Source organism: Choloepus didactylus (assembly GCF_015220235.1).
Source record: "Choloepus didactylus isolate mChoDid1 chromosome 11 unlocalized genomic scaffold, mChoDid1.pri SUPER_11_unloc1, whole genome shotgun sequence".
Taxonomy (NCBI): Eukaryota; Metazoa; Chordata; class Mammalia; order Pilosa; family Megalonychidae; genus Choloepus; species Choloepus didactylus.
Window position 1 is genome coordinate 927,294 of NW_023637577.1, and position 27,372 is coordinate 954,665.

The 27,372-nt window shown below is 38.0% G+C and overlaps 1 protein-coding gene across 13 annotated transcripts in view; it reads left to right on the top strand.

Moving 5' to 3' along the window:
- The first annotated feature begins 752 nt into the window (after nt 1–752).
- The window catches only part of UIMC1 (ubiquitin interaction motif containing 1), a 179,678-nt gene continuing 153,058 nt past the window's right edge, over nt 753–27,372 (top strand). For 5 of the 13 annotated variants that reach the window (XM_037823033.1, XM_037823044.1, XM_037823035.1 and 2 more), the window contains exon 1: nt 756–894. The gene's annotated coding sequence lies outside the window, so the exon portion shown is untranslated. Of the gene's footprint in view, nt 895–1,428; nt 1,738–27,372 lie in introns of those variants that run through there. The other 8 variants (XM_037823040.1, XM_037823042.1, XM_037823041.1 and 5 more) reach the window with 4 other exon arrangements.

Consider the following 27,372-nt stretch of genomic DNA (forward strand, 5'->3'; position numbering starts at 1 on the left):
GTCACTCTCAGTGTACAACTTTGGTTGGCATGTTACTCTTTTAATAGGTATAATATTGTTATGAGTTATGCAATGTCAGTATGTATAGAACTCATTCATTAATTTTATTTGTTGTAGTATTTTGTCATAGGAACATAACACATTTTATTATCCATTCCCTTATTGGACATTTCATTGTTTACCTTTTTCCCTGTTACAAGCAAACGCTCAGGAAGCTTTGAACGTGTCTTCTTGTGCACAGTGTAGGAGCTTCTTTCAGTACTGACGTGAAATTGCTAGGTCATAAAGTACACATTTTAAATTTTAACACGTGTTGTTGAATTGTCCTCAAAAGTGGCTGTACTAATTTTACAAATCCAACCTGTCATCTCTAAAGAGTGTCCGTTACCCATATTCCGTCTTCTGAAATTATCAGACTGACATTTTGACATCTGGGGAGACGTTACTTTCAGTGTAACTATCAAGGAAAGGGCTAGAGGAGGCTTGAGGTGGTAGAGCAGACTGAAGGGTTCACTGTAATGATTTGGGGGCCCTACTGCTACTCTTTGGTTTTCCTCAAAGTATTAGGAAATGATATTAGGAATGGGTGTTCTTAGAGATCACCCGGAGGGCCGTATTGCCCTCCCAGAAGGGCTCCGCTTCGGCGTGGTGGCGCCTCCCGCCCCGCACAGTTGGTACGTCCCCGTGGCGGCATCACCCCGCGTTGCGGGTTGGTTTCGTCCTCCGACGCCCGCTCGTGCGCCCGCCCCGAGAGCACGTCTCCTCCGCGCGCTGGCCCAGCTTCACCCGCGCCCGTCGGATCGGTCGCTCGCCCCCCTCTCCTGACGTGAGGCGGCCGCTTGCGACCCCTCAGAGCCCCGGAGGAGGGGCGCGGCGGACGGCACTGGCCAGCCGGTGAGTACCTGCCGCCTCCGTACACCTCCAGCCCGCCCTCTTCCCGCCTCCTTCCCGCCTCCTGGGGGTCGCGGCCCGGTTCTCGCCCGGGGTAGGCCCCTCACACGTCTAGTGGGTGCCTACCTACGCCGGCTAGGCCCTGCGCACGCCGGGTGGGCCTCTCCCGACGTAGGGAGAGGGAGGATTCCGCCCCAGGGTCCCGGGTCCTTCCCCTTCACACCTGCGGGGCGGCCCTCAAACTTCCGGACTCTCTGATCTGGCTTCCTGGTCTGGCCCGTTACTCCTTCTCACTCCCCGCCGAAGGGCTCTCGTCCCAGCCCGCTTCTCGAAGGCTTCTTCCTCACGCGGAACGCCCCGAGGACGCTCTGTCCCCGTCGCCTCTCTCCCCGGGACCCGATCCCACAGCAGGGATCTGTGCCCCACTAAGTGCGAGTGCGCCCCTCCGCCGCTTCTCTTCACAGCCCCGTCCACCCCACCCCTTGTTATAATTTATGTTGGCGAGTGATCTTTCTCTAGTTCTTTGCTCGGTACAAAAGACTTTCCTTGGAAATCATTATTATCGTTATACCACTTTCCCCTCCAGCAGATCTGTTTTCCCTAAGATGACAGGCATGCGTATTTCAAGCTTTACGCATACTAATGTATTTAATCCTCAAAATAATCTTGTGAGATAGGTACTGTTGTTATCCTCAGTTTACAGATAAGGCATCCGAGGTCCCAGCTTAGCCGTTTACCAACTGACAGCTGTTTGACTTTGAATACGTTTCCTCACATGTTAAATAGCAACGCGGATGTCTACCACACAGAATTATTGGGAGAAATAATCTCTATACTACGTATAAGGTACCTAGAATAGTGTCTTAGGTCTCAATAATTATAATTTAATTATTATTCATGATGTGTTTGGATTCTGTTGTTGCTTACTTGTCCTAAACTGAGGCTTAGTATAAACTAGGAAATAAAGCATCGGGTGTTAAGTATGTGTTCAACTTTTAAAATTACAGAAATAAACTAATTGTAATCTTTATAAAGAGCTTGGTATCAAATTGCTGGAATATTGACTTATTTAGGGGCAAGAGTTATTCATTCATCCAGGATTGTTATTAAGGTCCCTACGCCCCCAAGCTTTCAAAGCATTTGTGACAGTTCTGGTACCTAGAATGTCAAGATTTTAAATGATCTTGTCAGTGCTTGTTCTTCAGGTAGATCAAAATGGTGGATGTGCTGAAATAAAATGACAGATAATATCCCAAATTGGGGATTTTCAAGGACACCAACAAAAATGCTGTGAAATAACAAGTCTTTCAATATTGGGTTACCTTTACTGCTTGTGCATTCTTTTAACGACAATTTATTTCTGCCATGGTTAAGAAGTGGCTGTTAGCATTCACACTTAATTCCTCCTTTGCAGGTAGTAATTCAACTGTAGCTTCAGTTCAAATCAAGATAAGCCCTTATTTTAGTAAGTTCTTTATTTTGAAGGGTAGCAACTTAAAGAAAATAATAGTTGAACTATATGCTGTTTTGTTTGCTTAAAATGACTAAGCAGTGACATTTTTTACTCTCTGCTTTTACAATTACTTTGGGAACAGTGTTACTAAATCTAAAGAAGCACTGGAATTTTGGAAGTTGTATCTGTGGGGTGCCTCTACTTAATGCTTCTTAATGATCCTTATGTGCTATGATTCTTTGAAAACCCAGTTTGAACCTGCAGATTCTGCTGTGCTAGAGTGAAGGATTTTTTTATTTATTTACCCTGCCTTTAAGAAATTGTGTTTATTTGATAATAAGCTACCACTGTTATCAACTTTGAGAATATTGAGTTGTGCATAACTCCAGGGTACAGAAAAAGTGTATTAAGATGCAAACTACTCCATACAGTATGTTTTTTGAGGGCACTGTGATTCTTCCAGTTTCCCTTACACCACCCCTTATTTCTAAGTCCTACTCATACTGTTAAGATTCAAGGTTCACCTTAATTGTCTTATATCCTCCATATAGCATTCTTCTACCTTTGATAATTTTATCACTGTGTGCCTTTGTGTAAATTTTAATCATTTAAATATATGCTTTATGCTGTTCATTTGTCCAGCAAATGTTTATGTGTGCATACCGTGCATCAGGCAGCGGTTGTGGTTGTATGACATATAAAGATAAGTCATGGAGCGTGGGACTCAGTTTTGAAGTCAGGAGACCAAAGTTCCAGTCCCTCCTGTGTTTAGGCAAGTTACTTAACTTCTCTGGACCTGTGTTTCGTCGTAATAATTATATATACTTCTCAGATTTGTTATGAGGATGAATTGAAATACTGATTTACTCAACAAAATACATATTTTTAAAAATTTTAATTTAAGGTATCATTTACCTGCATTGAAGTGAGTCAATCTTAAGTATACATCTCAGTGTGTGCATTCATGTAACTATCACCCAATTCAAGATTATACAACATTTCTAGCAGTGTAGAAGGGTCCCTTGTGCCCCTTCCAGGTTAGAACCCTCGAAAGGGAACCAGTGTTCTGATTTGGATCACCATAGGTTCATTTTTTTTTAAAGCAGTTTTTTTGAGCTATAATCTACAGATTATACAATTCACCCATTTAATACATGCAATTCAGTGACTTTTACTATATTCAAAGATTTGTGCAACCATCACCACAATCAATTTTAGAACATTTTCATTATCCCAAAAAGAAACTACACCTCTTAGCTGTCACCCCCCAATTTCCCCAAACCACTCAACCAAAAGCTACCACTAATCTACTTTCTGTTCATATAGATTTGCCTGTCGTGGATGTTTCATTGAAATGGAGTCATACAGTTACGTGGGCTTTTGTGACTGACTTCTTTCACTTAAACGTTTTCAAGGTTCATCTATGTTATAATATATATCAGTACTTCATTCCTTTTCATTATTGAATAATATTCCATTGTATGGATATACATTTTATTTATTTATAAATTGATGAATTCATATGAATGGAACTTAGGGTGGGTTTGATTTGTATTTTCTGGATCGCTGGGTGGCTAATGATATTAAGCATCTTTTCATGCGTTGTTTGACCATTTGTGTATTTTCTTAGGAGAAATGTCTATTCAAGTCCTTTAGCCCCCCCCCTTTTTTTAAATTCAGTTGTGTTGAGATATATTCACATATGATACAGTCATCTGTGGTGTACAATCAGCTGTTCACAGTACCATCATATAGTTGTGCATTCATCACCCCATCTATTTATTGAACATTTTCCTTATACCAGAAAAAATAAAAATAAGAATAAAAAATAAAAGTAAAAAAGAACACCCAAGTCATCCTCCCTCTCCCACCCTATTTTCATTTAGTTTTTGTCCCCATTTTTCTGCTCATCCATCCATACATTGGATAAAGGGAGTGTGATCCACAAGGCTTTCACAATCACAATGTCACCCCTTACAAGCTACATTGTTATAAAATCGTCTTCAAGAGTCAAGGCCACTGGGTTGCAGTTTGACAGTTCCAGGTATTTACTTCCAGCTATTCCAATACATTAAAACCTAAAAAGGGTTACCTATATGGGATGTAAGAGTGCCCACCAGAGTGACCTCTTGACTCCACTTGGAATCTCTCAGCCACTGAAACTTTATTTTGTTTCATTTTGCATCCCTCTTTGGTCAAGAAGATGTTCTCAATCCCATGATGTCGGGGTCCACATTCATCCTTGGGAGTCATATCCTGCATTGCCAGGGAGATTTACACCCTGGGAGTCAGGTCCCACGTAGGGGGGAGGGCAGTGAGTTCACCTGCCCAGTTGGGTTAGCTAGAGAGAGAGACCTTTGCCCACTTTTAGTTGGGTTGTTTTTCTTTTGTTGTTGAGTCATAGTTTTTAAAAATGTATTCTGGATATTTGGTAAAGGTCAAATATATGATTTGCCAGTATTTTTTCCCATTCTCTAGTTTGTCTTTTCACTATCTTGATAATGTCCTTTGATGCACAAAAGTTTTTAATTTTGATGTAGTTCAATTTATTTTTTTTTCTTGTGTTGCTAGTACTTTTGGTGTTATATCTGAGAATCCATTGTGTGATACAGGGTCCTGAAGATATTTCCCTTTTTTTTTCCCCTAAGAGTTTTATGGTTTTAGCTCTTATATTTAGGTTGTTGGTCCATACTGAGTTAATTTTTGTATATGGTATGAAGTAGGGGTCCATTTTTGTTCTTTTGTATGTGAATATTTAACCATTTGTTAAAATGGTTTTTATTTCCCCATTGAGTTGACTGACATCTTTTTCAAAAGTCAGTTTTCCATTGATGTGTGCGTTGATTTCTGAACTTGCAGTTCTAATCTATTGTCTATTTGTCTGTCTGCCAATACCACACTATTTTTCTAAAATCTTTTTATTTTGAAATAATTTCAAACTTATCGGACAGTTACAAAAATGATACAAACCCAAACAGAGAAATCCTACATACCCCATCTTGTGTTTTTGAATTTATGGTGAGTCTCTTGTAAACAGCATATAGTTGGGTCACGTGTTTTTATCTGCCAATCTCTGCCTGTTGATTGGAGAGTTTAATGCATTTACATTTATAGGACTTGTGTTTTTTAATTTATGGTGAGAGTTTAATGCATTTATATTTATAGGACAGTTACAAAAATGATACAAACCCAAACAGAGAAATCCTACATACCCCATCCTCCCAGAAACCCAGATCCACCATTTTAAATATTTTGCCATGTTTGCCATGTCATTCTGTCTGTCCATCTGTCTGTTAATCCATCTCTCTCTCCATCCATTTGTCCATCTCCTTGAATGTCTGTATCTGTTTATCAGTCTACTTTTGGAAACATTTGAGTGTAGGTTGTATGCTCCTTGAACACTTAATACTGCCATAGAGTACCACAATGCCTTGATTACTGTAGCTTTGTAGTAAGTTTTGAAATTGGAAAATGTGAATCCTCCAACTTTGTTTTTCTTTTTCAGGATGGTTTTGGCTATTCTGGGTCTTTTCTATTTTTATGTGACCTTTGAGATTAGCTTGTGAATTTCTGCCAAAATGCCAGTTGGAATTTTATTATAGATTGTGTCGAATATGTAGATCAATTTGGGAAATATTGCCATGTTAACAGTATTAGGTCTTCTGAACCATGAACATGTATGTTTTTCCACTTATTTAGATCATCTCTACTTTCTTTCAACTATTTTTTGTAATTTATGAGTATAAATTTTGCACTTTCTTGTCAAATGTATTCCTAAGTATTTTATTCTTTTTGATGCTATTATAAATGGAATTTTTTTGGCAGTTTTTAGTGCAAGTGTATAGAAACATAATTGATTTTTATATATTGAGCTTGGATCTTGCAGCCTTGCTGAACTCATTGGTTCTAGTAGTTTATAGTATCATTCAAGTCTATTTCTTTTTTGATTTCCTGTCTGTATGTTCTATCCATTATTGAAAGTGTTGTATTGAAATCTCCTTCTATTAATTTAGAACTGTTTCTTTCCCCCTTCAAATCTGTCAATATTTGCTTCATAGTTTGGGGCTCTGTTATTAGGTGCACATTTATTTATAATTATGTCTTCTTGTTGAATTGACTCCTTTATCAGTATATAGTTATCTTCTTTGTCCCTTGTAACAGTTTTGGACTTAAAGTCTGTATTATTTGATGTTGTTATAGCCACCTCAGCTCTCTATTGGTTACTATTCACATGGTGTATGTTTTTTCTATCCTTTCACTTTAACCCTACTTGTGTTTTTGAATTTATGGTGAGTGTTTTGTAAACAGCATGTAGTTGGGTCACGTGTTTTAATCTGCCAGTCTCTGCCTATTGATTGGAGAGTTGAATGCGTTTACATTTATTGTAACTACTGATAATGCAAGTTTTTATTCTCCCATTTTGCTATTTAAATGTGGAAAGTTTTCAGCTATTATTTCTTTTTTTAATCATTTTTTAATTGTAGAATATAACATGTATATGTAGAAGTGATAACTTTCCAAGGGCAATTTGACAAGTAGTTAGAGAACAGATTTCAAAGAATATTATGGGTTATAGTTCCACAGTTTCAGCTATGTCTTTACTGTGGAATATAACATATATACGAAAAGATAACATCTTTCAAAGTATGATTTAACAAGTAGTTATATAGGAAATTTCCAAAGTTATTCTGAGTTACAGTACCATAGTTTCAGTTATTTCCATATTGTGAAATATAACATATATACAAAAAGGTGAAGCCTTTCAAGTTACAATTTAACAAGTAGCTATAAAACAAATTTCCAAGGATGCTTTGGGTTACAGTTCCAACATTTCAATTCTTTCCTTCTTCTCTTGGCCCCTTTCTCTCTTTTCCTTTTGGAAAAGTGATATATATTGATACGTTTGATAATGTCGCACAGTTTCCTCAGGCTCTGTTCACTTATTTTCATTCTGTCTCCTTTCACCTCCTCAGACTGAATAATTTCAGTTGACTTATCATCAAGTTCATGTTTCTTTTTTCTGACAGCTACAATCTGCTGTTGAAATTCCCTAGGAAATTTAAAATTTTTGTTACTGTGGTCTTGAGTTCTGTTTGGTTCTTTTTCGTAATTTTTATGTACCTAGGGATGTTATCTTTCATGTATCATTTTCCTGATTTCCTTTACTTCTTTATCCATGTTCTCCTTTAACTCTTTGAGGAAATTTAGGATCTTTTTTTTTTCCTAATTCAGTTTTTTTTAGATATATTCACATACCATACAATTATCCATGGTGTATAATCAGTTGTTCACAGTTCCATCATCACCACAATCAATTGTTGAACATTTCATTACTCCAGAAAGAATGAAAATAAGAATAGAAAATAAAAGTCAAAAGAACACCCAAATAATTCCACCCCACCGTCCCACCCTATTTTTCATTTAGATTTTGTTCCCATCTTTCTACTCAAGGTTTTCACAATCACACTGTCACACCGTGTAAGCTACATAGTTATACAGTCATCTTCAATAATCAAGGCTACTGGGTTGCAGTTCATCAGTTTCACATATTTCCTTCTAGCTCTTCCAATACACTAAAACCTAAAAAGGGATATCTATTTAGCACATGAGAATGCCCTCCAGAGTGACCTCTGGACTCTATTTGAAATCTCTCAGCCACTGACACTTTATTTTGTTTCATTTCTCTTCCCCCTTTTGGTCAAGAAGGTTTTCTAAATCCCACAATGCTGGGTCCAGGCTTATCCCCAGGAGTCATGTCCTGCATTGCCAGGGACGTTTACATCCCTGGGAGTCATGTCTTGTGTAGGAGCGAGAGCAGTGAGTTCACCTGCTGAGTGGGCTTAGAGAGGGGGGGCCATTTTTTTTGTGAGCGGCAAAGAGTTTCTCTGGCGGAGTATCTTATGCACAATTATAAGTAGGCTTAGCCTCTCCTTTGCAGTAACAAGCTTCATAAGGGAAGCCCCAAGATTGAGGGCTCGGCCTACTAAATTGTTAGTCTGCAATGTTTGTGAGACTTATCAGTAATAACCAAGGTGGGACGTCCAACATTTCTGCATTTTTTCCCAGTTTCTTGGGTGGTCCTGCGAATATATTTTTATTCCCTGTCCAAATTATTTTGGGATGTATTAGTATTTCACACTAACCTGTACAAACCTACCAGATCTCACTTCCTATTCAAAGTTCCATGTAATTATGGTATTTGAATAAACTGACCCTACAAGTTAAATTATTTAGAGTGCTGCAGAAAATATATATCCTGCACCAAATAAACATCTCTTCCCTTGGTCTCCCACAGACGTTGAAGTTTTAAAACACATTCAGTATCATAGGACCATTTTTTAAAGTCTTTGTATGGAATGTCCCAGGTCTGATTCTCCTCATTGGTTGTTTCTAATGCTTTGATCTGGGTCATCGCTTCTTGTTTCTTTGTAGGTTTTGTAACCTTTTGTTGAAATCTGGAGATTTTGATATTTTAATGTGTTGTCACTGGAATTTGGACACTGTCTGTTCCTTAAGCTTGTATCCAGCCAGTATTATGACAGAGTAGTTCTTTCAAATTTTTCTCTTCACTCTTTCTTCTCTTTCTTTGTTCCTTCATCCTTAACCCTTCCTCCAGCCCCCGCAGCACACAAACACATATACATACTTCATTGTCCTCCTTTTAAACTGTGAAGGCGAGCCCCAAATGGGGAGCAGAACCCTTGTGAGGAGTAAGAAGAGCCTAATGATTTTGAGATTTATCAGTCTTTTCCCATATCATGCTTTGTTCCTTTTTATAGATGACTGATATTCTGTTGTATGGATAAACCACAATTTGTTTTTTCCTGTCTTATTGGACATTTAGGTTGTCTTCAGCTTTTGGCTTTTGTGAAAAAGCTCTGGTGAACATTAATGTACCAATTTGTGTCTGATTTTATGTTTTCATTTCTGTTGGGTAAATGTAAGTAGTGCAAGGCTGGCTTGAATGGTAGGTATGTATTTAGCTTTGTAAGAAACTGCCAAATAGTTTTTCAAAGTAGATATCCTGTTTTACATCCCCACTGGGATGTGCCACATCCTTGCCCACATTTATATTGATAGTGTTTTTAAGTTTAGTAATTCTAAAGGGTGTGTAGTGTTTATGCCATAGTAGTTTTAATTTGTATTTTCTTGATGACCAGTGATGCTGAGCATCTTTGTTTCTTGCTTATTGGTCATTCATACTGCTTTTGTGACACTTGTTCATATCTTTTGCTCATTTGTTCTTATTGACTTGTCTTTTTTTTTTTTTTTTTTTTGGCAGTATAAGAGTATTTTATATATTCTGGATATAAATCCTGGAATATATAGATGTATTACAAATATGTTCTCCCAGCCTGTAACTTGCCTTTTTGTTTTCTTAATGGTGTCTCTTGAAGAGCAGCAGTTTTTTATTTCAGTGAACTCCAGTTTATCAGTTTAAAATTTTTTATGGTTTGTACTTTTTGTATCCTAAGAAAAGATTTTCTAGTCAAGGCCCCACAGTATTTTTTAAACTTTTAAAAATCTCCAATCCCTGTTTATAACTTTTTTAGCACAATCCATGGTATATTTATTTATAAATTATATATATAATAACATACCTATTATTTGCATTAGAAAACAGACAGCAAAAGTGAAAAGGGTGAAATAGTGAAAATTCTTGGATAATAGAAAGTTAACATGTATATTAAACCCCTTTACTTTAGCATATACCTCGAAGATCTAAAAGCAGGTATGTGAATAGACATTTGCACACTCATGTTCATAGCGGCATTATTCACAATTGCCAAATGATGGAAACAACTCAAATGTCCACCAACACATGAATGGATAAACACAATGTAGTATATACATATGAAGGAATATTATTCAGCAATAAGAAGGAATGAAGTCCTGAAGCATGCGACAACATGGATGAACCTTGAGGACATTAAGTTAAGTGAAATAAGTCAGACACAAAAGGAAAAATATTGTATGATCTCACTGATATGAACTAAGTATAATATGTAAACTCATAGACATAAAATATAGAATATAGGTTACCAGAATATAGAATGAGTCTAAAGAATTGGGAGTGGTTGCTAAATATGTGCATAATGTTTAACTAGGGTGAACTTAAACTTTGGAAATGGACAGAGGTGACAGTAGTACATTATTGTGAGAATAGTTGACAGTGCTAAATGGTTTGTGAATGTGGTGGAAAGGGGAAGTATGGAGTCATGTATGTCACCAGAAGGAAAGTTGGAGGTTAACGCATGGGACTACATAACACTGTGAATCTTGTGGTGGATAATGTCTGTGATCAACTGAACAAATATAAAAATGTTCTTTCATGAAGTAAAGCAGATGTACGACACTATTATAAGGATTAATAACAGAGGGGTATATGGGGAAAAATGTACCTATTGCAAGCTATGGACTATAGTTTAACGGTAATATTTTAATACTTTTTTATCAATGGTAACAAATGTACCACACTGATGTGATAGGTCAATAACTTGAGGGGATCAGGAGTATGGGAGGTTTAGGGTTTTCTTTTTTATTTTTATTTCTTTTCTGGAGTAATGAAAATGTTCTGAATTTGCTCATGGGGATGTATGCACAACCATGTGATGATACTGTGAAGCAGTGATTGTATACTTTGGATGGTTTTTATGCTATGTGAATATATCTCAGTAAAATTGCGTTAAAAGAACAAACACTGGGAGACTGGTTATGTCATTTTACATCTCTTGGTTTCTTTTGAAAATGCAGGGGTTTAGCTAAAACTGTAGTAGTTGGGAGAAACTGAGATGGCGGCTAGGTGAGACAGGGCGAAAAAACACCTCCGTGAAAAACACGAGATAAAAACCAAAAAGTGATCCAGAATACCGGTTACAGCAATGCGCCAGCTGTACGAGGTCTCCTAGTTCCAGAGGGGCTGTATACTTGGTGAAACCGGAGTCTGCATTCTGAAATGAGTGAGTAAGATGGCTGGAAGACCTGCAGCCGCTCGGTGGTCTGGGGAAGGCAGGGTTCGGCTTTTGGAGACCAACTGGCTCTTTAAAAAAAAAAAAAAAAAAGGGAAAAACCCAGGAGCGGCTGCAGCTGCGATAATGGGAACCACGCAGTAAAACACAGCAAGAGGGGGCTGGGCCGGCCTCTCGGTGTCTGGCCAGGAAGATAGCCCGCTGCAGATACCCTTGGGGCTGGGGGAACGGAGGGGAGAGCCGGAAGCAGAAAGAAACCCCACGGCTAGCAGCTGGCCCCCTGGAGGGCTGGATAAACTCCTACCCGGGGCCGTGCCCACAGCCCAGAGCCCCACCAGTTGTCCTGGAGCTGGGAAGGAGGAGCTGTGCGAGGAGGAGGGGTTGAGATCCCCCATTCGGCCATCTTTGCATCAGGCTGGATGTGCCCCAGCACGGCCTGGCAGCCTGGGGCTTCCCTTGAGGGATGACACACACTGGTGACGTAGCACGGCATTCCCTCAGCAGAGGTCCTGGAGGATTGCGGCTGGGAGAGGGGACCCACTTGGAGAACCCAGGGACGTTACGCCAAGTCCGGTGGTTTGTGGGACAGCGAGAGAGAGGGTCTGGGGCTGAAATGAAATGAAGGCTTAGACTCTTGCAGTGGCCTTGAATCTCCAGGAACCTGGGGGATTTGAATATTAAAGCTTCCTCCCTGGCCACCCATATACACACCCCACATTCAGGGCGGATGGCTCCAGCAACACACACAAACTGAGTTCTCCAACTGAACCCCACAAGAATCATTTCCCCACACACCGCGGGGACAAGGTGGAGAACTGACTTAAGGGATATAGGTGACTCACAGACGCCATCTGCTGGTTAGTTAGAGAAAGTGTATGCTACCAAACTGTTGTTTCTGAAAAATTAGATAGGAATTTTTTTTTACAACTTGAAAGAACCCTATCAAGCAAAGCAAATGCCAAGAGGCCAAAAACAACAGAAAATCTTAATGCATATGATAAAACCAGACGATATGGAGAATCCAACTCCAAACACACAAATCAAGATACTGGAAGAAACGCAGTACCTCGCACAATTAATCAAAGAACTACAATCAAGGAACGAAAACATGGCAAAGGATTTAAAGGACATCAAGAAGACCATGGCCCAGGATATAAGCGACATAAAGAAGACCCTAGAAGAGAATAAAGAAGACATTGCAAGAGTAAATAAAAAAATAGAAGATCTTATGGAAATAAAAGAAATGTTGGCCAAATTAAAAAGACTCTGGATATTCACAATGCAAGACTAGAGGAAGCTGAACAACATCTCAGTGTCCTAGAAGTCCGCAGGTCAGAAAATGAAAGAACAAAAGAAAGAATGGAGAAAAAAATTGAAATGGATTTCAGGGATACGATAGATAAAATAAAATGTGCAAACTTAAGCCTAATTGGTGTCCCAGAAGGGGAAGAGAAGGGTAAAGGTCTAGAAAGAGTATTCAAAGAAATTGTTGGGGAAAACTTCCCCAACCTTCTACACAGTATGAATACACAAAGCATAAATGCCCAGCGAACTCCAAATAGAATAAATGCAAATAAACCCACTCCGAGACATATTCTGATCAGACTGTCAAATACTGAAGAGAAGGAGCAAGTTCTGAAAGCAGCAAGAGAAAAGCAATTCAGCACATACAAAGGAAACAACATAAGACTAAGTAGTGACTATTCAGCGGCCACCATGGAGGCTAGAAGGCAGTGGCATGACATATTTAAAATTCTGAGGGAGAAAAATTTCCTACCAAGAATGCTTTATCCAGCAAAACTCTCATTCAAATTTGAGGGAGAGCTTAAATTTTCACAGACAAACAGATGCTGAGAGACTTTGCCAATAAAAGATCTGCCCTACTTCAGATTCTAAAGGGAGCCCTACCAACAGAGAAACAACAGAAAGGAGAAAGAGATATAGAGAATTTTAACAGACATATATAGAACCTTACATCCCAAATCACCAGGACACTTATTTTTCTCTAGTGATCACAGATCTTTCTCCAGAAGGGACCATAAGCTGGAACATAAAAGAAGCCTCAAGAAATTAAAAAAAAAAAATTGAATATACTCAAAGCACATTCTCCAACCACAATGGAATACAAATAGAAGTCAATAATTTTTGAATTGTAACTCCACTATTTACTTCCTACATGATATAAAATACACAAACTCTAATGACAAATCAGTGGTTTTGAACTCAATGTAAAATATGTAATGTTAGACAACTATATAAAGGTGGGGAAATGAAGGAGTATAGAAACATAGTTTATGTGTCCTATTGAAGTGAAGGTGGTATCAAAGAAAAATAAGATTGATATGGATTTAAGAGGTTAATTTTAAGCCCCACAGTAAACACAAAGAAATTATCAGAGAATATAACCATAGAGATGAAAAGTAGAGTTTGGGTTAAGAGAAATGGGGGAAGGGACAATGGTGAGTTAAGAAATGAGTGTAGGGTTTCTGTTTGAGGTGTAGGGAAATTTCTAGTAATGGATGGTGGGAAAGAGCATTACAACATTCTAAATGTGATTAATCCCACTAATGGAAGGCTAGGTAGGGGGTGGAATGGGAAGATTTAGGCTGTATGTATGTTTCCACAACTGAAAAAAAAAAATTCTAAATAGATGACAGTTGAATGCTAAGGATGAACTTGAATGGGATTGGAGAATAGAGGACAGGAGGCTCAAAGGGACACAGTTGAGACATAAGGAAAAGGAAATATAGAAAGTAAGCTTTGTATCATTGTTGAATCTCTTGTACTTCTTAGCTGCACTTAACGGGATTGCGTAAAAGAATGTTCGTGTTCATGGGAAGTGTATACGTGAATTATAGTGTATGTTCAAATGTGTGCAGCTAGCTCTCATATGTTCAGAAGACAGAGCAATAGATGATGGATGATAGGGAGGGAGGGAGGGAGGGAAAGAAATAGTGATATGACAGCAAGTTAAAGTTGGTGGATTGAACTATCGGGGGAGGGGTGTCAGGGTATGATGGAATTCTGTGTATGGGGTTAGTATTGTTTTTGCAACTGTTCCTATAACTTTGAATTTATTTCAAAATAAAAAATAAAAAAAAAAAACTGTAGTAGTTCTAAACTCTTTTGGCTCTTGAGCTTCTCTGAGAATTTGATGAAAACTATAAAAATCCTCCCAAGGAAGACACTGAGAACACAATTTGCGCACAATTTCAAGAGGTTGTGAATCCCTTGAAGGCTATCTATAGATCCTTTAAGATCTTGTGGATTGACAGGTTAAGAACTCTTGGCCAGCAGTTCTGTACTGTTAATCTAAGATCTATCTATTTCCTTTAATTTGCCAGATTCGATTTACTTTCCCCTCAAGTGCTTTTCCTTTCTTGGCCCCCAGAGATTTTCTTTTTCTTGGGTAGTTTTCATTATGGCAATAGCAGCCTTGAATCTAAAAAGGTAGGATAAGGTCGCTGGTTAAAAATGAAGTATTTTTTTTAGCCGTTTATGTTAGAAATATGACACTATTTGTGTAGTTTTGTTTTGTGTTCCCACCCCGGCCATTCCCATACGGTTTGGTGTTTGGAGAACTATTCCACTATTTGAATTACCAGGACAATCGACTGATTGTACAAATAAAACAATTGATGTACAATAAAAACATGCCCTCTTCTTTGTTTTTTAATTTATATAATGATAACTTCTAATGCTAAATACCTCCACATATTTGTATTTTATGTGTTTTTTCCTGGTAAATTGACAGTTCATGTCCAATTGTCTAATGAAATGTTAATATTTTCCTAATTAATTTATGTGTACTTTTTAATGTATCAGCTAATAATTTGAGATATATGTTGTAATATTTTTCCAATTGTGTTGTTACTGTATTTAAATAGAGAAGTCAAAAATTTATGTATAATTTAACTGTTTTATTCTTTTCCTGTATGATTTCTTCTGTCTCTCCTAGATAATTTTTTAACACAATTTTATTCACACACCATACATCCATCCAAAGTATAAAATCAATGGCTTTCAGTATAATTTCAGAGCCACAATCAATTTTAGAACATTTTTCATAGCTCCAAAAAGAAAAACTCTGTATGCCCTCCCCCACCCCCCTATTAATGACACTTAGTTTCGGGATAGTACCTTTAGTCACAATTGATAGAAGAACATTAACATGTTACTGTGAACTCTAGTCCACAGTTTGCATTAGGTGCATTTTTTCTCATATAACACCCTATTATTAACACTTTGTAGTTGTGACTTACATTTGTTCTGATTCGTGGAAGAGCATTCTTGTATTTGTGCAATTAACCACCTTCATCATCCTCAACAGGGTATGCTATGTTTTATGTTTATCCTCGTTCTATCTTATGGTAAGCTGTATTCTAGATTTTAACTCGATGAGTTTGCTCAATATATTTAGTTCATATTAGTGAGATCATACTGTGTATTTTCTTTTGTGTCTGGTGTATTTCATCCAACATAATGTCCTCCAGGTTCATCTAGATAATTATAAATAATTTAAAGCTAATACATTAAAAGAAGAAATAGGAATTTATTTGTGTTTGTGCTTTTATTCTCATGATAGGGAATGATTTTGTAAATAAACCTTGTATTGAAAGCATTTTTTTTTGTGCATTACTAGAGAATTTGTGGGTTTACAGAACAATCATGCTTAAAATACAGGATTCCAATATACCACCCTATTGTTAACACCTTGCATTGGTGTGATAGATTTGTTACAATTGATGAAAGCATGTTTTTAGAATTGTATCATTAACTATAGTCCATGGTTTAACTTACGGTTCACTGTTTGTATTGTGCAGTTCCATGGATGTTTCTTTTAAAATTTTATTCTGGTACCATATATGCAATCTAAAATCTCCCTTTTTAACCACCTTCAAGTATATAATTCATTGCTGTTAATTAGATTCACAACGTGTGCTACCATTGCTACCTTCCATTAACAAAACTTTTCCATTGTCCAAATAGAAACTGTACATTTTAAACCTTAACTCCCTATTCCCTACCCCACCCTGCCCCCCTGGTAACCTATATTCTATATTCTGATTCTGTGAATTTGCCTATTCTAATTATTTCATATCAGTGAGATCATATAATATGTGTTCTTTTGTGTTGGTTTATTTCACTCAACATGATGTCTTCATGGTTCACCTGTGTTGGTTGCATGTATCTGAACTTCATTCTTTTTTATGGCTGACTCATGTTCCGTTTGCATGTATATACCACATTTTGTTTATCCATCTATTGAAGTACACTTGGGTTGCTTCCATCTTTTGGCAATTGTGAATAATGCTTCTATGAACATTGGTGTGCAAATATCTGTTTGAATCCCTGCTTTCAATTCTTCTGGGTATATACCCAGAGGCGGGATTGCTGAGTCATATTGTAATTTAATACTAACTTTCTGAGGAACCGCCAGACTGTTTTCCACAGTAGATGCACTGTTTTGCATTCCTACCAACAATGAATGAATCTATTTCATCCTCTCCAACACTTGTAATTTTATATATATGTATTTTTTACATAGTAACCATTCTAGTGGGTGTGAAATGGTATCTCATTGTGCTTTTATTTGCATTTCCCTAATACCAAATGATGTTGAGCATTTTTTCATATCCTTTTGGCCATTTTCATATCATCTTTGGAGAAAATGTCTATTGAAGTCTTTTGCCCATTTTTAAAGTGTACAGTTGTTCACAGTTTCATCATATAGTTGTGCATTCAACACCACAATCAATTTTTGAACATTTTCATCACTCCAAAAAATAAAAATGAAAGTATAAGACTAAAAGTAAAAGAGAAGACCCAAAGCATCCCGTACCCCACCTCCCCTCATTTACTTTTTTTTAATTGAAATGTATTCACATACCATACAGTCATCCAAGGTGTAAAACATTTGTTCACAGTATCATCATATAATTGTGTATTCATCACCACAGTCAATTTTTGAACATTTTCATTACTCCAAATAATAAAAATAAGAATAAAAATAAAAGTAAAAAGAACACTCAAAACATCCCATAATCCCACTCCTCCATATTATTCATTTACTTTTTGTCCCCATTTTTCCTGCTTATTTGTCCACACACTGGGTAAAGGGAGTGTGAGCCATAAGGTTTTCACAATCACATGGTCACATCATATAAGCTATATCGTTATACAATCACTTTCAAGAATCAGGGATACTGGATTGCAGTTCAACAATTTCAGATATTTCCTTCTAAGTATTTGTGCCAGTTTGAATATATTGTGTCCCCCAAATGCCATTATCTTTGATGCAATCTTGTGTGGGCAGACGTTATCAGTGTTGATTAGATTGTGGTTCTTTGAGTGTTTCTTTGGAATGTGCCCCACCCAGCTGTGGGTGATGACTCTGATTGGATAATTTCCATAGAGGTGTTGCTCCACCCATTCAGGGTGGGTCTGTGTTGATCAGTGGAGTCATATAAATGAACTGATATAACAGAGGGAACTCAATGCAGCTGTGAGTGACATTTTGAAGAGGAGCTACAGTCAAGAGGGACACTTTGAAGAAAGCACAGGAGCTGCAGATGAGAGACATTTTGAAGATGGCCATTGAAAGCAGAATCTTGCTCCAGAGAAGCTGAGAGAGGACAAATATCCCAAGTGCAACTAAGAGTGGCATTTTTGAGGAACTGCAGTCGAGAGAGGAACATCCTGGGAGAAAGCCATTTTGAAACCAGAACTTTGGAGCAGATGCCAGCCATGTGTCTTCCCAGCTAGCAGGTTTTCCGGACACCATTGGCCATCCTCCATTGAAGGTACTCGATTGCTGATGTGTTACTTTGGACACTTTATGGCCTTAAGACTGTAACTGTGTAACCACATAAACCCCCTTTATAAAAGCCAGTCCATTTCTTGTGTTTTGCATTCTGGCAGCATTAGCAAACTAGGACAGTGTTCTAATAAACTAAAAACTAAAAAGGGATATGTATATAATGCATCAGAGTTACCTACTTTTATGTTACCTACTCTGTTTGAAATCACTCAGCCATTGAAATTTTATTTTGTTTCAATTCTCCTACCACTTTTGGTCCAAAAGACTTTCTCAGTCACATGATGCAGGGTCCAGGCTCATTCCCAGGAGTCACGTTCCACATTGCCAGGGAGATTTATACGCCTGGGAGTCATGTCCATGTGGGGGGCAGGGGGAGGGATGGGGCGGTGAGTTTACCTGCCTAGTTGGCTTAGAGAGGCCACATCTGAGCAACAAAAGAGGCCCTCTGGGGGTGACTCCCAGGCACAATTATGAGTAAGATTAGTCTCTCCTTTGCAGTGTCAAGCTTTGTAAGGGCAAGTCCCAAGATTGAGGTCTTGGCCTACTAAGCTGGTGGTCCCCAGTGCTTGCGAGAATATCAGGAATTCCCGACCTGGCGAAGTTTAATATTTTCACATTTTCCCACAGTCCTTCAAGGGGGCTTTGTAAATACTTTTTATTCTCTGCCGAGATTACTCTGGGTTGTATCGGGGTTTCATGCTAACCTGTAAAAACAGGTAGGTCTCACATCCTAATCAAGGTTCTGTGTAATTATGGCATTTGAGTAAACTGACCATACAAATTAAATTATATAGTGGCTACAGAAAATGCAGATTTTGCACCATATAACCATCTCTTCCTTTTGTCCCACACAGGAGTCAAAGTTTTAAAACATGGTTAGTATCACCCTATACCCTTTAGTCGGATCTACACCAATCTTAACCAAGTCCATTTGGTTTATATCTCCAATAGAAGTCTGATCTCCTTTTCAGCCCTTTAAGCAGTTGATTCATGGGGCAGTGCCAACACTCACAACTGCCGAACTCTGACTCTGAGTCCCAGGTGCCATACAGACACCTGAAGCTCCAAGGACTGACCATGTCACAACAACAGCTCAAAATCTCAAAACTTAGAAATAATTGTTACATCTCATGAATAAATGTGACTGCTGTAAGAGCTTACAATCTAGGAACCCTTATATGAGCCTTCCCCTTATAGCCCACGTTCCCAGATTCAATTCTCAGAGTTTACATGTTGTTAGTAGTCTATATTAGTGAGGCATTATAATGTTTGTCTTTTTATTTCTGGTTTATTTCACTCACCTTGCTGTCCTCACAATCCATTCATTTCATTGCATACCTCATAACTTCATTCTTTCTTGCTGCTCCCTTATGCAAAAACATTCTTATATTTGTGCATTTAATCAAACACATTGACCACTCTAAGTTTCATTAAGTTATACAGTCCCAGTCTATATCTTCTCTTTCCTTCTGGTGTCATACAGACCCCTAACCTTCATCTTTCAACTGAATTCACAGTCATCTTTTTTTCAGTGTACTTACAATAGTGTGCTACCATCACACAGTATTGTGCTATCCATTTCTAGATCTACACAGTCAATCCTCTAGAACATTCTATTCTCCTTCAACATGAAATGTCCAGTTTCTACCCTCTTTCCAGCTCCTGATATCTTCATTTCTACACTCTTCTCTACACATCTTTCTCCTGTCTTTTCCTGTCTGTCTGTAGCACTCCCTTTAATATTTCCTGTAGAGGTCTCCTGTTCACAAACTCTCTCAGTGTCTGTTATCTGTAAATATTTTAAACGCCCCCTCATTTTTGAAGGATAATTTTGCTGGATATGGGATTCTTGGTTGGCAGTTTTTTTTCTTTCAGTGTCTTGAATATGTCATACCACTGCCTTCTCGCCTCCATGGTTTCTCCTGAGAGATCCACACTTAGTCTTATCGAGCTTCCCTTGTATATGATGGATTGCTTTTCTCTTGCTGCTTTCAGAATTCTTTCTTTGTCTTTGACGTTTGATAATTTGGTTAGTGTCTTGGAGTAGGTCTGTTTGGATCAATTCTGTTTTGGGTACACTGTGCTTCTTGAACCTGTAATTTTATGTCTTTTGTTAAGAGTTGGGAAATTTTTGTTGATTGTTTCCTCTATTATTCCTTCTGCCACTTTTCCCTCCTCTTCTCCTTCTGGAACACTGTTCCAGTTTGCTAATGCTGCCTTTTGCAAAACACCAGAAGTGGATTGGCTTTTATAAAGGGGTTTATTTGGTTGCAAAGTTAGAGTCTTAAGGCCATAAAGTGACCAAGGTAAGGCATCAGCAACAGGGTACCTTCACTGAAGGATGGCCAATGGCATCTGAAAACCTCTGTTAGCCCGGAAGGCATGTGGCTGACATTTGCTTGCTCCCAGATTGCGTTTCAAAATGGCGTTCTCCAAAATGTCAGCTTTCAGTGGCCATACTGAAAATGGGTCCCTCAGCTGCAGCAAGCATCTGGGCCTCTGTGACTCTTTTTAGAGGACTCCAGTAACCAATCAAGATCCATGCTGTATGGGTGGGGCCACACCTCCATGGAAATAATCCAATCAAAGGTATTACCCACAGTTGGGTGGGTCACATCACCATGGAAGCAACCTAATCCAAAGGTTCCAACCTAATCAACACTAATATGCCTGCCCCCACAAGATTGCATTAAAGAACGTGGCTTTTTCTGAGGGACATAATATATCCAAGCTGGCACAGACACCTATAACACATATATTCGTGTGCTTCACGTTGTCCTTCAGCTCCCTGAGACCCTGCTCATATTTTTCCATTCTTTTCTGTATCTATTCCTTTGTATGCAGGATTTCAGATGTCCTATCCTCCATCTCACTGGTCCTTTCTTCTGCCTCTCCAAGTCTGCTGTTGTATGTCACCATTGTGTTTTTTATCTCTTCTGTTGTTCCTTTCGTTCCCATAAATTCTGCCATTTGTTTTTCCCAGCTTACTAATTCTTCCTTATGGTCACCTAGTGTCTTCTTTATATCCTTTATCTCTTTTGCCACATTTTCTCTCACCTTGTTGATTCGATTTAAAAGATTTCTTTGGACATCTATGATTAGTTGTTTTAATTCCTGAATCTCAGTTGAAATGTTAGTTTCCTTCTTTGTCTGGAACTTATCTTCCTGTTTCCTGACATGGCTCGTGATTTTCTGCCATCTTGGCTTGTGGTTTTCTTGATTGGTTTATTCTGGAGGTTGTTTTCTCTCTTTTGTGTAAGGTTTTCTTGTGGGTTGACTTTGCTCTCTATTTTTTCTTTGTTTCTCTCCTTGGCCAGTTGTCAGATTGGCTCTGCTCTGCAGTCCTCCCCCCAAAATCAGGTGTCCACTGTGGCCTGCTACAGGGATGGGAGGTAGGCGCTGGGCACCCCAGCAAGTTCACTGTGTGTGATAATACAAATCTGCTGGCTTCCAGTGGTGCTCTGTTTTCCACTAGCTAGCAAGATCTGGGTTTGTTTTGGGTTCCTGCTTTAACAGTTGGGTTTTCCCTATTTCTCAGCCAGAACAGGGTCGGGTTTCCATTCAGGGCTTATAGACCAGCTCCGATGTTCCTAAGAAAGGGCCCTTGCACTTTCCAGACTGTCTAGCAGGTGGTGCTGTTCAGTAACTTAATTGTCGCCAGAGGCTGCTATGCCTCGAAGCTGGCCACTGGCTGCTGCTTCCCTCAAGGGTGGGGGTAGGACCTTTAGACCCAGGGCTGGAAATGCTTCTCTATCTGCATTTTCTCAGTCTCTTTGTCCCTCACTGTTCTGGGCCTTCAAATGTCCTTCCCTGTCCACTGGGTCTTCAAAGATTGAGGGTATTTTTCACTGCTGTGAGATTTTAAAATCTGTGTCCCTGGTGGGAGGGGTCCTGTCTGCCATTTCTGTGCCTTTTCTGCACAGAGATGGAGTGAGGGGTTGGGGAGAGGACCGGCTGGTCTGGGACAGAAAATGCCTACCTGATATTTCTTAAATTTGGCATTTGCAGCGTCTTACTCCAGTCTATATCGTCTTCCAGAGTTTCAAACAATTCAGAATTGTCCTTTTTTTCATTGACTCTCTGGAGAGAAGTTCTTAGTAGCTGTTTATATTGCCATGTTGATGATGTCCTTTTCCCCATTTTGAAATTTGATTGTCTTTTTGTTGTTGAGTTGAAGGATTTCTTTATATATTCTGGATATTAAACCCTTATTGGATATATGGTTTCCAAATATTTTCTCCCATTGTGTAGTGTGTCATTTTACTTTAATGATAAAGTCCTTTGATGCATAGAAATTTTTAATTTTGATGAGATCCCAGTTATCTGTTTTTTCTTTTGTTGCTTGTGCTTTGGGAATGAAGTCTAAGAAACCATTGCCTAACACAAGCTCCTGAAGATGCATCCCTACATTTTCTTCTAGGAGTTTCATAGTTGTAGGTTTTATTTTTAGGTTCCTGATCTAGTTTGAGCAGATTTTTCTATAAGGGGTGAGGTAGGGATCCTCCTCTTTTTTTTTTTTTTTTTTTTTTTTTTAAGCAAATGTAGATCCAGTTTTTTGCGCACCATTTGTTGAAGAGACTATTCTTTCCCAATTAAGTGTTCTTTCTTATTTGTCAAAACTCAGTTGGCCATCATTATGAGAGTTGATTTCTGAGCTCTTAATTTGATTCCATTGGTCTTCATGTCAGTTTTTGTGCCAGTACCATGCTGTTTTATTACTGTGGCTTTGTAATAAGTTTTTAGATTGGGAAGTATAAATCTTTCAACTCTGTTCTTCTTTTTTAGGATGGCTTTGGCTATTCAGGGCTCTTTAACCTTCCATATAAATTTGAGGATTGGCTGAATTTTTCAGTTGTGCAAAGAAGATTATTGGAATTTTGATGAGGATTGCATTGAATCTGTTAATTGCTTTGGATGGAATTGACATCTTAACAATATTTAGATTTCCAATCCATGAACATGGAATGTCCTTCCATTTATTGAGGTCTTCTTTGATTTCTTTTAGCAGTGTTTTGTAGTTTTCTTGATTATTTTATTTGCAATTGTAAATGGATTTTAAAAAATTTCTTTTGATTATTCATTGCTTGTGTATAGAAACACTATTGATTTTGGGGGGTTGATCTTGTACTCTGCCACTGCTGAATTCATTTATTAGCTCTAGGAGCTTTGGGTGGATTTTTCAGGATTTTTTCTCTATAGAATTATGTCATCTTGTAATAGGAAAAGTTTTACTTTCTCCCTTTCCCATTTGGATGCCTTTCTTTCTTTTTCTTGCCTAATTGCTTTGGTTAGAACTTCCGGTACAGTGTTGAGAAACAGTGGTGACAGTGGGCTGTGTGTGTATTTTATCGTCACTGTCGCCTATTCATTTAGTGTCTTTTACCCCTGATGTGTTTTAATTTAAAAACTCTAATACTAGGGTTGTTTCAAATACTGTAGCTTTGTAGTAAGTTTTGAAATCAGTAAGTGTAAGTCCACCAACTTTATTCTTTTTTTTTTTCTGAATGAGAAAAGCACATTTAAACATTCTGCCATTTGTAATCATTCATTACATTTTCCACTTTGTTTTCGTTTTAATTTTTTTCATGCAAGTACTCCCATTTCCCCCCCTCCCATCCTCCCCTTGTAGCCTCTATTCTGCTTTCTATTTCTGTGAATTTGCTATTTCTAGTCATCTCTTGTAAATGATGTGGTAGAATTCTTGTCCTTATATGTCTTGCTTATTTCACTGAGCATAATGTCTTCAAGTTTCTTGTGTGATGTGGCATATCTCATAATTTCATTTTTTTCTTATGGCTGAATTGTATTCTTTTGTGTGTATGTACCTATTTTGTTTATCCATTCATTTTTTGATGAACACTTGGGTTGTTTCCAGCTGTTGGCTATTGTGAATAATGTTGCTGTAAACTTTGTACGAGTGTCTGTTTGCAACACTGTTTACACTCAGAGTAAATATCTGGAAGTGGAATTGCCAGGTCATATGGTAATTGTATATTTAACTTTTGAGGAACCACCAAATTGTGGGTTCACCATTTTACCTTCCCATAACCAAATGTGCAAAGGTTTCTATTTCTTACCTCTCACCAACACTTGTTTTTTTGTTTTTGTTTTTGTTTTTGTTCTTTGTTATAGCTATCCTGGTGGGTTTAAGTGATATCTCATTGTGGTTTTGTTTTGTGTTTTCCCTATGGCTAATGATGTTGAGCATCTTTTTGTTTGCTTATTGGCCATTTTTATAGTTTCTTCAGAGAAATGTCTATTCAAGTCTTTTGCCCATTTCTTTTTTTTTAAATTCAGTTTTATTGAGATATATTCATATACTGTACAGTCATCCACAGTGTACAATCAGTTGTTCATAGTACCATCATATACTTGTGCATTCATCACCACAATCAACTTTTGAACGTTTTCGTTACTCCCCACAAAATAAAAATGCAAGTGAAAAAGAACACCCCAAACATCTCATCTCCCTAACTCCCCCCATTATTCATTTAATTTTTGTTCCTGTTTGTCTACTCATCTGTCCATACGCTGGATAAAGGGATTGTGAGCTACAAGGTCTTCACAATCACACTGTCACACCGTGTAAGCTACATAGTTAAACAGTTGTCTTCAAGAGTCGAGGCTACTGGATTGCGGTTCAGCAGTTAGAGGTATTTCCTTCTAGGTATCCAAATACATTAAAACCTAAAAGGGATATTTATATAATGCATAAGAATAACCTCCAAAATGACTTCATGCAGTTTGAAATCTCTCAGCCACTGAAATCTTATTTGTTTCATTTTTCTTCCCCTTTTTGGTCAAGAAGGCTTTCTCAATCCCATGATTCTGGGTCCAGCCTCATCCCCAGGAGTCATGTCCCACATTGCCAGGGAGATTTATACCCTTGGGAGTCATGTGCCATGTAGTGGGGGGACAGTGTGTTTACCTGCTAAGTGGGCTTAGAGAGAGAGATTTTGCCCATTTCTTAATTATTTTGTGTGTGTTCGTTTTATTGTTGAGTCATGTAAGTTCTTTATATATTCTGAATATTGAACCCTTATCAGATACACGGTTTACAAGTATATACTCCCATTCTTTGTCTTTTCAATGTTTTGAAAGAGTTTGAGTAAGATTGGTGTCAGTTCTTTCTGGAAAGTTTGGTAGAATTCCCCTGTGAAGCCATCTGGCCCTGGGCATTTATTTGTGGGAAGATTTTTGATGACTGATTGGATCTCTTTGCTTGTGATGGGTTGGTTGAGGTCTTCTATTTCTTCTCTGGTCAGTCTAGGTTGTTCATATGTTTCCAGGAAATTGTCCATTTCTTCTCCATTATCCAGTTTGTTGCCATACAGTTGTTCATAATATCCTCTTATAATTTTTTTAATTTCTTCAGGATCTGCAGTTATGTCACCTTTTTCATTCATTATTTTGTTTATATGGGTCTTCTCTCTTTTTGATTTTGTCAGTCTAGCTAGGGGCTTGTCAATCTTGTTGATCTTCTCAAAGAACCAACTTTTGGTGATATTTATCCTTTCTATTGTTTTTTTGTTCTCTATGTCATTTATTTCTGCTTTAATCCTTGTTATTTCTTTTCTTGTACTTGGTTTAGGATTGGTTTGCTGTTCATTTTCTAGCTTCTTCAGTTGATCCATTAGTTCTTTGATTTTGGCTCTTTCTTCCTTTTTAATATATGCGTTTAGTGCTATAAATTTCCCCCTTAGCACTGCTTTTGCTGCATCCCATAGGTTTTGGTATGTTGTGTTCTCATTTTCATTCGTCTCTATATATTTAGCAATTTCTCTTGCTATTTCTTCTTTAACCCACTGATTGTTTAGGAGTGTGTTGTTTAACCTCCAGGTATTTGTGAATTTTCTAAGTCTCTGATGGTTATTGACTTCTAATTGTTTTCCATTGTGGTCAGAGAATGTGCTTTGACTAATTTCAATCTTTTTAAATTTATTGACGCTTGTTTTATGTCCCAGCATATGATCTATTCTGGAGAAAGTTCCGTGAGCACTAGAAAAGTATGTGTATCCTGGTGATTTGGGATGTAATGTCCTGTAGATGTCTGTTAAATCTAATTCATTTATCAGATTGTTTAGGTTTTCAATTTCCTTATTGGTCTTCTGTCTGGTTGATCTATCTATAGGAGAGAGTGATGTGTTGAAGTCTCCCACAATTATTGTGGAAACATCAATTGCTTCCTTTAGTTTTGCCAGTGTTTCTCTCATGTATTTTGTGGCACCTTGATTGGGTGCATAGACATTTACGATTGTTATTTCTTCTTGCTGATTGCCCCTTTTATTAGTATGTAGTGGCCTTCTTTGTCTCTCAAAACATCCCTGCATTTGAAGTCTATTTTATCTGAGATTAATATTGCTACACCTGCTTTCTTTTGGCTGTAGCTTGCATGAAATATTTTTTTCCATCCTTTCACTTTCAGTTTCTTTGTGTCCCTGTGTCTAAGATGAGTCTCTTGTATGCAACATATTGATGGTTCATTTTTTTGATCCATTCTGCGAATCTATATCTTTTAATTGGGGAGTTTAATCCATTTACATTCAACGTTAAAACCGTGAAGGCATTTCTTGAATCGGCCATCTTATCCTTTGGATTATGTTTGCCATATTTTTCCCTCTCTCTATTAATATCCTTTATTGTACCCATACCGAATCTCTTTAGTACTGAACCTTTCTCCAAGTCTCTCTGTCCTGTCTTTGTTTCTCTGTGTGTAGGGCTCCCTTTAGTATCTCCAGTAGGGCAGGTCTCTTGTTAGCAAATTCTCTCAGCATTTGTTTGTCTGTGAAAAATTTAAGCTCTCCCTCAAATTTGAAGGAGAGCTTTGCTGGATAAAGTATTCTTGGCTGGAAATTCCTCTCACTCAGAATTTTAAATATATCGTGCCACTGCCTTCTTGCCTCCATGGTGGCTGCTGAGTAGTCACTACTTAGTCTTATGCTGTTTCCTTTGAGTAGTCACTACTTAGTCTTATGCTGTTTCCTTTGTATGTGGTGAATTGCTTTTCTCTTGCTGCTTTCAGAACTTGCTCCTTCTCTTCTATGTTTGACAGTGTGATCAGTATATGTCTCGGAGTGGGTTTTTTTTGGATTTATTCTATTTGGAGTTCGCTGAGCATTTATGATTTGTGTATTTATGTTGTTTAGAAGATTTGGGAAGTTTTCCCCAACAATTTCTTTGAATACTCTTCCTAGACCTTTACCCTTTTCTTCCCCTTCTGGGACACCAATGAGTCTTAT